We start from the raw sequence: 13542 nt of genomic DNA, 5'->3' as shown, positions 1-13542 counted from the left end.
AAATAGACTACTGAGGTTACTAACATTAATGTTATATATTAAACAGTACGGGTTTAAAGCCTTCGAAAAATTGTTTACAGGCAAGGTTCAACTGATCATTCAGAATATTGCCGTCTTTGAGCCCTAGATGTTTAAAAATAAATAGCTCTTCCCACAGATCTAGTCTCCGTCCTTTGACCTGTCTATGTAGGATAACCGTGTCTTCTAACTGTTTAGGCGTATGGCCGGTTAACAAGAGGTGTTCAGCAAAGGTAGAGTTGCGAATATTCGTTGCTTTTTTACCTAACAGATGTTCTTTATATCGTGTTTTCACAGCTCTGCCGGTTTGACCAATATAATAAGAGGGGCAGTTATTACAGGTTAGCTTGTAAATACCTGAATTAGAAAACCAATCGCTGGCAATCTCTACTGACTGTACAAGATTTCTTTTTAAACTGTTATCTGTAGAAAAGGAGACGTTACAGTTATATTTTTTATTCAGAAGACGTTTAATCCTATACGATAAGTTACCCAGGAAAGGGATGGAAATAAATTTTTTAGTTTCTGTGGTATCCGTGGGGAGAATATTTCTCAAAGTCGAACATTTTTGGGAGATTTTCTTATTGAGCAGGTAATCGATCATATTCTGGTTATACCCATTATTAACCGCAATCGCTTTGATGACATTCAATTCCTTTTTTTGATCCGCAGGTGATAAAGGAGTGGTTACCATTCGGTGAATGGCGGAATGAAAAAATGCCAATTTATGAGCTTTTGGATGGGTTGAGTCAGCAGGAATGACATTCTCAGAATATGTTTCCTTGCGGAAGATATTAAAATGGAAGGAATTATCTTCTATAGAAATTGTTAAATCGAGAAAATTAAGTTCACGTTTATCATTTTGAAGTTCTTTTGTGAAGGAAATTTTTTCGTGTAAACCGTTGAAAGTGTTAAAGAGATGCTCTAACTCATGATCAGTGCCATCAAAAGCAATGAAAATGTCATCAACATACCGTGCATAATAGCGGATTTTGTGGCGTAATTCTGAACTTGAATTGAAGAACGTTGTTTCTAAGGCGTTAATGAAAACCTCTGCTAGAATACCGGCGAGGGGGCTACCCATTGCTAGACCATCTGGTTGTACATACATTTTCCCGTTAAATGTGAAGTAATTGTATTTTAAAATGACCTTGAGCAAACCAATGAGTTCGGCAATCTGAGTTTCACTTAATTTTTTGTGTTTAAGAAGATTCTCTTTTACAAGGTCTATGGTTTCATCAACCGGAACATTTGTGTAAAGGCTGACGATGTCAAAGGACACCAGTCTAGTGTCAGGTGTACAGCTTATAGATTGAATATTGTGAATTAATTCCTTACTGTTTTTTACAGAGAAATTATTTTCAAAAGTGAAAGCATCTTTAATTTTAAAATGGAGGCGCCTAGCAAGTGTGTGATGTGGACTGCCTATACCATTCACTATAGGGCGGATCGGGTGATTTTGTTTATGCAGTTTAAACTGACTTCTAAGCACTGGTGGTTTAGGGTTCATATTTATAAGCCCTTTCTTTTGGAACTTATTGAACAAGCTGACGGAATTCGTTAAAGTACGCCGGATTTCATTTTGCAGTTCAGTAGTAGGATCTACAGTAACCTCAGTGATGTCGTTTTCCTCAAAAAACTTTACAGTCTTCTCTATATATTCATTTTTATAAGCCACGACCGCGGTGTTCCCTTTGTCACTCTTAGTGATTAATGCGTCGTGCTCTCTAAGTTTATGATTAATGCTTTTTATTATACTATATTCGCCCGATTGCTTGTTAGGAGATAATTTAATTTCTTTTTCTATTATGTTGTTACATTCGTAGGCACATTTTTAAACATCTAGAGCTCAAAGACGGCAATATTCTGAATGATCAGTTGAACCTTGCCTGTAAACAATTTTTCGAAGGCTTTAAACCCATACTGTGTAATATATGACATTAATGTTAGTAACCTCAGTAGTCTATTTCCTCAGGAAGCTATAATGCACTTTCAAATCCTCCAGTTTACTATCGTTTATATAATGTGTTCTTTTCACGATATATGGCTGCCACTACAGCGGCCCTCATGTAATTTTCTCTTATTCTATATTACGTAGTAACTGGATTGTAGACCAGGTCTCGTAATTTTCTTAAAAGCCATTATTGATTGTTCTTGATGGTTTGACTTATATACGTTCTATGGGCTTCACTTATATGGTAATATAACTTTACATTTTGGCTATATAGACCACTGCATGTAATTCACGGCGGAAGCGCCACCTGTCTTTTTGATGTATGTGTCTACGTTATTGTTCCTATACCTCCCACAATGTCATAACGGGAGTGTCAAATGCTTGCCAATTTATTTATTATCACTCTATTTAAGAACGCATTTAAAATTGATGTTTCAAATGTTACTTCAGTACGCCTATCGGCGTATAGTTCGTGACATGAGCGCCACCTGCCCTGGCCGCTGTGCTACTACGCTGGCCGATTTTACTCAGTCGCTTAGGCGCTCTGCAACTTCTATGTACCTATTTTATTTGTTTGACAAACCCTGGTGTCAGGGCTATATTTTATATGATTAATGTAACTATGCAGATGTTTGCCTAAACGATAAGGACATATCACTTCATGCCGTTATAATATTGTGTCTTCTGAAGAAGATAGATTTATATCTATTGAAACCTATTTAAAGATTACTTTATCCTTTGCAATTGGTCGGCTGTTCTTAGTCTGATTTACGTGGAACCATTGCTGCAGCGCAGCTATGTTTAAAATACTGAAATTCATGCCTGCCGAGGTATCAAAAGCTGCATCCAGGTATATGGACATCAAATTAAAAATTGTGAAAGCAGGTATGGCTATTGACTTTAATCACCAGTGCCTAGAGAAAGACATTATCCCTGATTATGTGAAGGCGTACGTAAATTTTAAACAGTGTAACAGGGTGCCTTCTATTAAAAAGAAGCTAGTGCATTTAGTCATTTCCGAGAGCACAGTAAATTTGTACAAGAAAAAAGATGTCCTTAATAGTGAAGCCTACTGTATACACCTATTTTTAACTAAAGCCTTTAAAGATCTTTGTAATTTTCAAATTGACCACCTGTGGAATAGTATTAATGAATGGCTCTATAATCGTAAAGAAATAATCAAGGCCAGACATGAAAGAAAGCTTTTAAAGTTTAGTAATAGGACCACAAGTAAAAGTGATAATACAGCAAACAATAGTGTTAAGCGCCTTTTTTACGATAGAGTACTAAATAAAACCAATATCTCTTTTACGCAGGCCGAAAATGACTTGTTGTGTAAAGGCCTTAAATATAACTTGCCTGCTAAACTCGATAAATATCCAGTTATTTGTAATCTCATTGTAGATCTAAAAATCGGTTTAGAATCTCTGAAATTAGAGAAAACGGAGCAAGTCAAATGTGCCTATGAATGTAACAACATAATAGAAAAAGAAATTAAATTATCTCCTAATAAGCAATCGGGCGAATATAGTATAATAAAAAGCATTAATCATAAACTTAGAGAGCACGACGCATTAATCACTAAGAGTGACAAAGGGAACACCGTGGTCGTGGCTTATAAAAATGAATATATAGAGAAGACTGTAAAGTTTTTTGAGGAAAACGACATCACTGAGGTTACTGTAGATCCTACTACTGAACTGCAAAATGAAATCCGGCGTACTTTAACAAATTCCGTCAGCTTGTTCAATAAGTTCCAAAAGAAAGGGCTTATAAATATGAACCCTAAACCACCAGTGCTTAGAAGCCAGTTTAAACTGCATAAACAAAATCACCCGATCCGCCCTATAGTGAATGGTATAGGCAGTCCACATCACACACTTGCTAGGCGCCTCCATTTTAAAATTAAAGATGCTTTCACTTTTGAAAATAATTTCTCTGTAAAAAACAGTAAGGAATTAATTCACAATATTCAATCTATAAGTTGTACACCTGAGACTAGACTGGTGTCCTTTGACATCGTCAGCCTTTACACAAATGTTCCGGTTGATGAAACCATAGACCTTGTAAAAGAGAATCTTCTTAAACACAAAAAATTAAGTGAAACTCAGATTGCCGAACTCATTGGTTTGCTCAAGGTCATTTTAAAATACAATTACTTCACATTTAACGGGAAAATGTATGTACAACCAGATGGTCTAGCAATGGGTAGCCCCCTCGCCGGTATTCTAGCAGAGGTTTTCATTAACGCCCTAGAAACAACGTTCTTCAATTCAAGTTCAGAATTATGCCACAAAATCCGCTATTATGCACGGTATGTTGATGACATTTTCATTGCTTTTGATGGCACTGATCATGAGTTAGAGCATCTCTTTAACACTTTCAACGGTTTACATGAAAAAATTTCCTTCACAAAAGAACTTCAAAATGATAAACGTGAACTTAATTTTCTCGATTTAACAATTTCTATAGTAGATAATTCCTTCCATTTTAATATCTTCCGCAAGGAAACATACTCTGATAATGTCATTCCTGCTGACTCAACCCATCCAAAAGCTCATAAATTGGCATTTTTTCATTCCGCCATTCACCGAATGGTAACCACTCCTTTATCACCTGCGGATCAAAAAAAGGAATTGAATGTCATCAAAGCGATTGCGGTTAATAATGGGTATAACCAGAATATGATCGATTACCTGCTCAATAAGAAAATCTCCCAAAAATGTTCGACTTTGAGAAATATTCTCCCCACGGATACCACAGAAACTAAAAAATTTATTTCCATCCCTTTCCTGGGTAACCTATCGTATAGGATTAAATGTCTTCTGAATAAAAAATATAACTGTAACGTCTCCTTTTCTACAGATAACAGTTTAAAAAGAAATCTTGTACAGTCAGTAGAGATTGCCAGCGATTGGTTTTCTAATTCAGGTATTTACAAGCTAACCTGTGATAACTGCCCCTCTTATTATATTGGTCAAACCGGCAGAGCTGTGAAAACACGATATAAAGAACATCTGTTAGGTAAAAAAGGAACGAATATTCGCAACTCTACCTTTGCTGAACACCTCTTGTTAACTGGGCATACGCCTAAACAGTTAGAAGACACGGTTATCCTACATAGACAGGTCAAAGGACGGAGACTAGATCTGTGGGAAGAGCTATTTATTTTTAAACATCTAGAGCTCAAAGACGGCAATATTCTGAATGATCAGTTGAACCTTGCCTGTAAACAATTTTTCGAAGGCTTTAAACCCATACTGTGTAATATATGACATTAATGTTAGTAACCTCAGTAGTCTATTTCCTCAGGAAGCTATAATGCACTTTCAAATCCTCCAGTTTACTATCGTTTATATAATGTGTTCTTTTCACGATATATGGCTGCCACTACAGCGGCCCTCATGTAATTTTCTCTTATTCTATATTACGTAGTAACTGGATTGTAGACCAGGTCTCGTAATTTTCTTAAAAGCCATTATTGATTGTTCTTGATGGTTTGACTTATATACGTTCTATGGGCTTCACTTATATGGTAATATAACTTTACATTTTGGCTATATAGACCACTGCATGTAATTCACGGCGGAAGCGCCACCTGTCTTTTTGATGTATGTATCTACGTTATTGTTCCTATACCTCCCACAATGTCATAACGGGAGTGTGAAATGCTTGCCAATTTATTTATTATCACTCTATTTAAGAACGCATTTAAAATTGATGTTTCAAATGTTACTTCAGTACGCCTATCGGCATATAGTTCGTGACATAAGCGCCACCTGCCCTGGCCGCTGTGCTACTACGCTGGCCGATTTTACTCAGTCGCTTAGGCGCTCTGCAACTTCTATGTACCTATTTTATTTGTTTGACAAACCCTGGTGTCAGGGCTATATTTTATATGATTAATGTAACTATGCAGATGTTTGCCTAAATGATAAGGACATATCACTTCATGCCGTTATAATATTGTGTCTTCTGAAGAAGATAGATTTATATCTATTGAAACCTAGGTAAAGATTACTTTATCCTTTGCAATTGGTCGGCTGTTCTTAGTCTGATTTACGTGGAACCATTGCTGCAGCGCAGCTATGTTTAAAAAAAAAAGCTCTAAATATGATTGCCCGGTTTGTAACCATTCTTTCTCATATAATTACAATGAATATAATGATTCCTACAATAGAAATTGTGGACCCAATTCTTGATACTACATTTCATGATGTATATGCGTCTGGGTAATCTGAATATCGTGGTGGTATTCCTGCTAGTCCTAGGAAGTGCTGAGGAAAGAATGTTAAGTTTACTCCAATAAATATAATTGTAAATTGGATTTTTAATCATGTATTATTTATAGTTAATCCTGTAAATAATGGGTATCATTGAATAACACCTCCTATGATTGCAAATACTGCTCCTATGGATAACACATAATGGAAGTGGGCAACTACATAATATGTATCATGTAATACGATGTCAAGTGATGAATTTGGTAATACTAATCCTGTTAGCCCACCAATTGTAAATAGAAAAATATATCCTAGAGCTCATAATAACGGTGGATTAAATTTGAATTTAGTTCCATATAGTGTAGCTAATCATCTGAATACCTTGATTCCTGTAGGTACAGCAATAATTATTGTTGCTGATGTAAAGTATGCTCGTGTGTCGACGTCTATTCCTACTGTGAATATATGATGTGCTCATACAATAAATCCTATTAGTCCAATTGATAATATAGCATAAATTATACCTAGTGTTCCAAATGATTCAATTTTTCCTCTTTCTTGACATACAATGTGAGAAATAATCCCAAACCCAGGTAGAATTAAAATGTAAACTTCTGGGTGTCCAAAGAATCAGAATAGGTGTTGATATAAAATTGGGTCACCCCCTCCCGCAGGGTCAAAGAATGATGTATTTAAATTTCGATCTGTTAATAGTATAGTAATAGCCCCTGCTAATACTGGAAGTGATAAAAGGAGAAGAAGGGCTGTAATAGCTACAGATCAGACAAATAAAGGTGTTTGATCTAGAGTTATACTTTCTGATCGTATATTAATTGCTGTTGTAATGAAGTTTACTGCACCAAGAATAGATGATACACCTGCTAAGTGAAGTGAAAAAATAGCTAGGTCTACAGATGCCCCCCCATGTGCGATAGCTCCTGCAAGAGGAGGGTAAACTGTTCATCCTGTACCAGCACCGTTATCTACTATAGAAGATGTAAGAAGAAGGGTAAGTGAGGGCGGTAGTAATCAAAAACTTATATTATTTATTCGTGGGAATGCTATATCTGGTGCACCAATTATTAATGGTACAAGTCAATTACCAAATCCACCAATTATAATAGGTATTACTATAAAAAAAATTATTACAAATGCGTGAGCTGTAATAATGACATTATAAATTTGGTCATCTCCAATTAGAGATCCTGGTTGACCAAGTTCAGCACGAATAAGTATTCTTATTGATGTTCCTACTATCCCTGCCCACGCTCCGAATAAGAAGTATAAAGTACCAATATCCTTATGGTTTGTCGAGAATAATCATTTTTGCGGTAAGATGGCTGAATTTAAGGTGGTAGACTGTAAATCTACTTATGAGATGTTTCTCTCTTACCATACTTTAGGTCTTATATTCAATTATGATTCTAGACTGCAATTCTAGAGGTGTAAAATTTTACTAAGGCCTAAAAGATTATTCTTTTAATTATAACTTTGAAAGTTATTAGTTTGTTTAACTTAAGTCCTTAGTACAATGAAATTAAGGTTGATGTTGAGATTAATCCTATTGTTGAAATTATTACTGTTATAGGAAGAATAATTCTTGATTTTTGAGACTTTATTTTTACAGATCACGAATTTTCTGTGTATGATATAATTAGGGCTGAGAATCTAATACGTATATAATAATAAAGTGTGATTGTAGTTAATACAACCATAATTGTTATAATAGTTGTTACGTTATTTTCCATCAATGATTGTGTTACAATTCATTTTGGTAGAAATCCAAGAAATGGTGGTAAACCACCTAATGATAAAAGGGATAAGAATATTATGAATTTAATTTCAGTTTTTATATTTCTAGCTGAATAGATCTGATGTATAAAAAATAGATTTATTTGCTTAAATAATAGGACCATAATTAATCTTAATAGTGAATAAATAATAAAGTATAGTTCTCAAATGTTTTCTCTAACTGTTAGGGATCTAATTATTCACCCTAAATGTCTAATTGAGGAATATGCTAGAAGTTGTCGTAGCGATGTTTGATTTAAACCACCTATTGCTCCAATAATAATTCTTAGAATAATAATTGTTCAAATGAAAGTTCTTAGTTGAATACAGTAAGATAATACTATTATTGGGGCAATTTTTTGTCATGTTATTAGTGTTAAACAGTTATTTCATCTTGAAGCTCCTATTACTTCTGGAAATCAGAAGTGAAAGGGTGCAGCCCCAATCTTTAATAATAATCTAGATCTAATTATTATTGATGGAATAAATTCTGTTTCTCATCCTATTGGATACTTTATTTGAATCAGCAAAATTGAAAATAATAGTATTGTCGATGCTATTGCTTGGACAATAAAATATTTAATTGATGATTCATTTATTATTATATTTTTATTTCTTGTTAGGAGCGGAATAAATGAAAGTAAGTTGATCTCAAGTCCTATTCAAACTCCGAATCAGGAGTTTGATGAAATGGACAGGATCGTTCCTATCATTAATGTTGATAGGAAGAGAAGTTTTGTAGAGTTGTTGGTCATTAAAAAGGAGAGGATTGATACCTCTATAAATGGGGTATGAACCCATTAGCTTGTTTAGCTTACCTTTTTACATTAAGGTGTATGATGCACGTTAGTTTTTGATACTAAAGGAGGTAGTTTAATTCTGTCTTATGTAATTTTAATGAAGGTAATTTTATTTACTTGATTTACCCTATCAAGGTAACCCTTTAATCAGGCACTTCATTTATATTTAATATATAAATTAAAAATTTTTTTTAGAAATTTGTTTATGTATTATTTTGGTTATTTCTAATTAATTTATCTCAGTTAGGATAATCTAAATATATTATATATATAATAAATAATTTATATTAATATATTACATTTAATTAAATTTAAATACCTATAATGTTATTTTATAATTATTAAATGATTATTTTAATACATTTATTTACCTAGGATTATAGCTACTTATGTTTTTAGTTTAGAATAAGGTATTGTATTATAAAATATATAATAATATGTAAATTAATATTTAATATTATTATAATTGGATATAATAAATATAATTAATATTATTGAATATAAAATTTTATATTAATATAACTAATTATATTAATTATAATAATATAATTTAATATATTATCTATAATTAGATTATTTAACTAATTAATATTTAAGTTAACTTAATATAAAGTTAATTTTATATTAATAACATATTACATTAATTTACATAATTATATTAAATATATTTATTATATTATTTAATCTTTCTTTATTATTAGTGAAAAGAAAGATTAAATAAGAAAGAATATAATACATTTATCGGTATACATGTTCCATATTAATCTTTATTTATATATAATAGAGAAGTTGTTGTGGTCATTCTAGGGTGCGTTTCTTTTTTTTTTGTTATTTTAATGTTTGTTTTATTTTGTTTTTCTTTAAATATTTGAATCGTTTCTTTTTTCTTATTTTAATAAATTTTTAAATTTCTTATTTTGTTTCCAAAAGTTTTATTCTTGCTTATTTATTCACTTTTTCTTTGTATTATATGTAAGTTTTGTTAAACTAAATGTTCTATTTTGCAGCAATTTGATTTAATTATCAAGTGATTTTGGATTTAGCAATTGATTTAGTATCGGCATAATTCGTGCCAGCAGCCGCGGTTATACGATTGATACAAGTGAATATTATTGGTTAAAACAGTTATTTATATTTTTAGGGTTAAAATATAAATTTGTAAGGTGAAATGTTAAAATTTATTTATAGCTCTTTTTATGAATCTGTGAAATTTGAATAATAAACTAGGATTAGATACCCTATTATTTTAAATGTTAATTATATTTACCTGGGTACTATTAGTTAAGGTCTTTAAACCCAAAGAATTTGGCGGTATCTCATTCCATTCAGAGGAACCTACCCCATGATTGATAATACACGATTTACTCTACTTAATTTATTTGTTTGTATATCTCCGTTATCAGAGAATCTTTTTAGAGTTATAATTCTCAAGATTTATAATTATAAAGTATTTCAGGTCAAGGTGCAGCTTATAATTAAGAGGAGGTGGGTTACAATAGATTTTTGTTTATAACGGATTTTATGGTGAAATACTATTAATGAAGGTGGATTTGATAGTAATTTAATTTATTTAATTTAACTGATATTGGCTCTGAGGTGTGTACACATCGCCCGTCGCTCTCATTATTGATTATTCTATTTTATTGTTTTAATTTAGCTTCAATTTAGATGAGATAAGTCGTAACATAGTAGATGTACTGGAAAGTGTATCTAGGAAGAGTTTCAAGATATAACTTATTAGTAAAGTGTTTCATTTACACTGAAAATTTTTCTGTGCAAATCAGGATATCTTGATTATTTATTTTATTATATTTATTTTTTGTTTATTTAATTATTTAATAAAAATAATTTTGTCGAATTTTGTCTTAGTATATTTTGTAGAATTGATTTTTTATATTATAGTTTATTGGTAATGTAATTGTTTTATGAAATATTATTTTAAATTTTTAAAAGTAGATTTTATTTATTGTACCTTTTGTATCAGGGTTTATCAAAATTTTAGTATTTACTTTACTTGTCTCGATTTGGGTTGATTTATAAATAATTTATAGTTAATGTGTCATAATTATTATTAAATTATTTATAGAAATGAGATGTTAATCGTTTCCCAAGATATCTAGTTTCTTAAGAAAAAATTTAATTTTTTGAAGTTAATTGTTTTTATTTAATTTTTTAGGTATAAATATTAACTTATTTATTCTTTAAGGGATAAGCTTTGAAGTTAATAACCTATAATTTGTTTTAATAAAATATAATAGTAAGCTTTAAACCAGCTATCTTTAAGATTACGTTTTAGTTCATTATTTTTATTTTTGATTTTATAATTATTTTAGGTTTTTTATTAAGATTATAAATTTAATTTTTAAATTTTTGTAATAATGATAGAATTAGTATATTTATTTGTATATAATTTTTACCTTGTTAATTTATTATAAGGAACTAGGCAAAATTGATTTTCGCCTGTTTATCAAAAACATCTCCTCTAGAAAATATTTTGAGGTCTGGCCTGCTCACTGAGCAAATTTTTAAAGAGCCGCGGTATTTTGACCGTGCAAAGGTAGCATAATCATTAGTCTCTTAATTAGTGGCTGGAATGAATGGCTTGACGAGAAATCAACTGTCTCTTAATAAATTTTTGAATTTAACTTTTGAGTCAAAAGGCTTAAATTTTTCTTTAGGACGAGAAGACCCTATAGAGCTTAACATTTTATTTTTATATAGTTTTTTGTTTGTCTTTCTATATTTAATGATGATGTTTTGTTGGGGTGACATGAAGAATAAATAAACTCTTCATTATTATATCATTTATTTATGTTTGTTGTTTTGATCCATAATTTATGATCATAAGATTAAGTTACCTTGGGGATAACAGCGTAATTGTTTTTGAGAGCTCATATCGACAAAGCAGATTGCGACCTCGATGTTGGATTAAGAAAAATTTTGGGTGCAGTAGCCCAGTAATTAGGTCTGTTCGACCTTTAAATTCTTACATGATCTGAGTTCAGACCGGCGTGAGCCAGGTCGGTTTCTATCCTAAGATTACTAATTCATATTAGTACGAAAGGACCATATGGTTGAAATATTTTTTATTTTATTGATTAATACTAATTAAATTACTATTTTGACAGATTAATGTGTTGAATTTAGAATTCATTTATGTAGATTTTTTTCTACAAATAGTATTGATACTTTATGATTTATTTATGTTTATTTTGAATTTTCTTTTATTAGTTATTTGTGTTTTAATTAGTGTTGCTTTTTTAACTTTATTAGAGCGTAAGGTTTTAGGTTATATTCAAATTCGAAAGGGTCCAAATAAAGTAGGTTTTGTCGGAATTCCTCAACCCTTTAGTGATGCTATCAAGTTAATTTGTAAGGAGCAGCCAATTCCTATTATATCTAATTATTTACTTTATTATTTTTCTCCTGTTTTTAATTTAATAATTTCCTTGGCTGTTTGAGTGATTTTTCCTTACTTAACTTATATATGTTCTTTTTCTTATGGATTTTTGTTTTTTTTATGTTGTACTAGATTAGGTGTTTATACTGTTATAATTGCTGGTTGGTCTTCTAATTCAAATTATTCTTTACTAGGTTCTCTTCGTTCTGTTGCTCAGACAATTTCATATGAAGTTAGTTTGGCTTTAATTTTATTATCTTTAATTATTTTAATTGGTAGTTTTAACATGTTTGATTTTATAAACTATCAGCTTTATTGTTGATTTATTATTATTTCTTTTCCTTTAGCTTTAGCTTGTTTTGCTTCTTGTTTAGCTGAAACTAACCGTACTCCTTTTGACTTTGCCGAGGGTGAATCTGAGTTAGTTTCAGGTTTTAATATTGAATATGGTGCAGGAGGTTTTACTTTAATTTTTTTAGCTGAGTATACTAGAATTGTTTTTATAAGAATGTTATTATCTTTAATTTTTTTAGGTGGTGATTTTTATTCTTTTATATTTTTTATTAAGCTTGCTGTTATGTCCTTTGGTTTTATTTGAGTTCGTGGTACATTACCACGTTTTCGTTACGATAAGTTAATGTACTTAGCTTGAAAAAGTTTTTTGCCATTATCTTTAAATTTTTTTATTTTCTTTGTTGGTTTAAAGATTTTATTTATTTCATTTATTTAGTGAAATTTTTTAAGAAAAGTTAATAGAAGAGTTAAACTTCTAGTTTTATGTTTTCAAAACATATGCTTTTCCTAAGCTAATTAACTTATTATTCCTTAATTAGCTTATCTCATGCGTTTGCAACATGCACATTAATTAAGAAGTATGTAAAGTAAATAATTGTTAAGATTTGTCCTGTTATAATATAAGGTTCTTCAACAGGCCGTTTTCCAATTCATGTTAATAAGCATACAACAACTACTATAATTCAGAATAAAATCTGGTTGATAGGATAGAATTGAATACCTCGGAATGGTGTTTTATTATAAAATGGTAAAATTATTAAGATTCTAATTGATAGGAATAATGCAATAACACCTCCGAGTTTATTAGGGATTGACCGAAGAATTGCATATGCAAATAAGAAGTACCATTCTGGTTGAATATGGACAGGAGTTACTAATGGGTTGGCAGGTACAAAATTATCCGGATCCCCTAGAAGGTAAGGATTAATCAAGCACAATATAATTAATAATGATGTTATTAATACAAATGTAATAGAGTCCTTGAAAGTAAAGTATGGGTGAAATGGAATTTTTTCAATATTTCCATTTAGTCCTAAAGGGTTATTAGACCCTGTTTGGTGA

The 13542-nt window shown here is 31.0% G+C and overlaps 1 pseudogene; it reads left to right on the top strand.

Moving 5' to 3' along the window:
- The window catches only part of LOC124789168, a 33955-nt pseudogene extending 21039 nt beyond the window's left edge, over positions 1 to 12916 (top strand).
- The last annotated feature ends 626 nt before the right edge of the window (positions 12917 to 13542 follow it).

The sequence above is a fragment of the Schistocerca piceifrons genome, chromosome 3, assembly GCF_021461385.2.
Source record: "Schistocerca piceifrons isolate TAMUIC-IGC-003096 chromosome 3, iqSchPice1.1, whole genome shotgun sequence".
NCBI classification, from domain to species: Eukaryota; Metazoa; Arthropoda; class Insecta; order Orthoptera; family Acrididae; genus Schistocerca; species Schistocerca piceifrons.
Note: the sequence above shows the minus strand (reverse complement) of the source record. Positions and strands in the feature narration are given on the sequence as shown.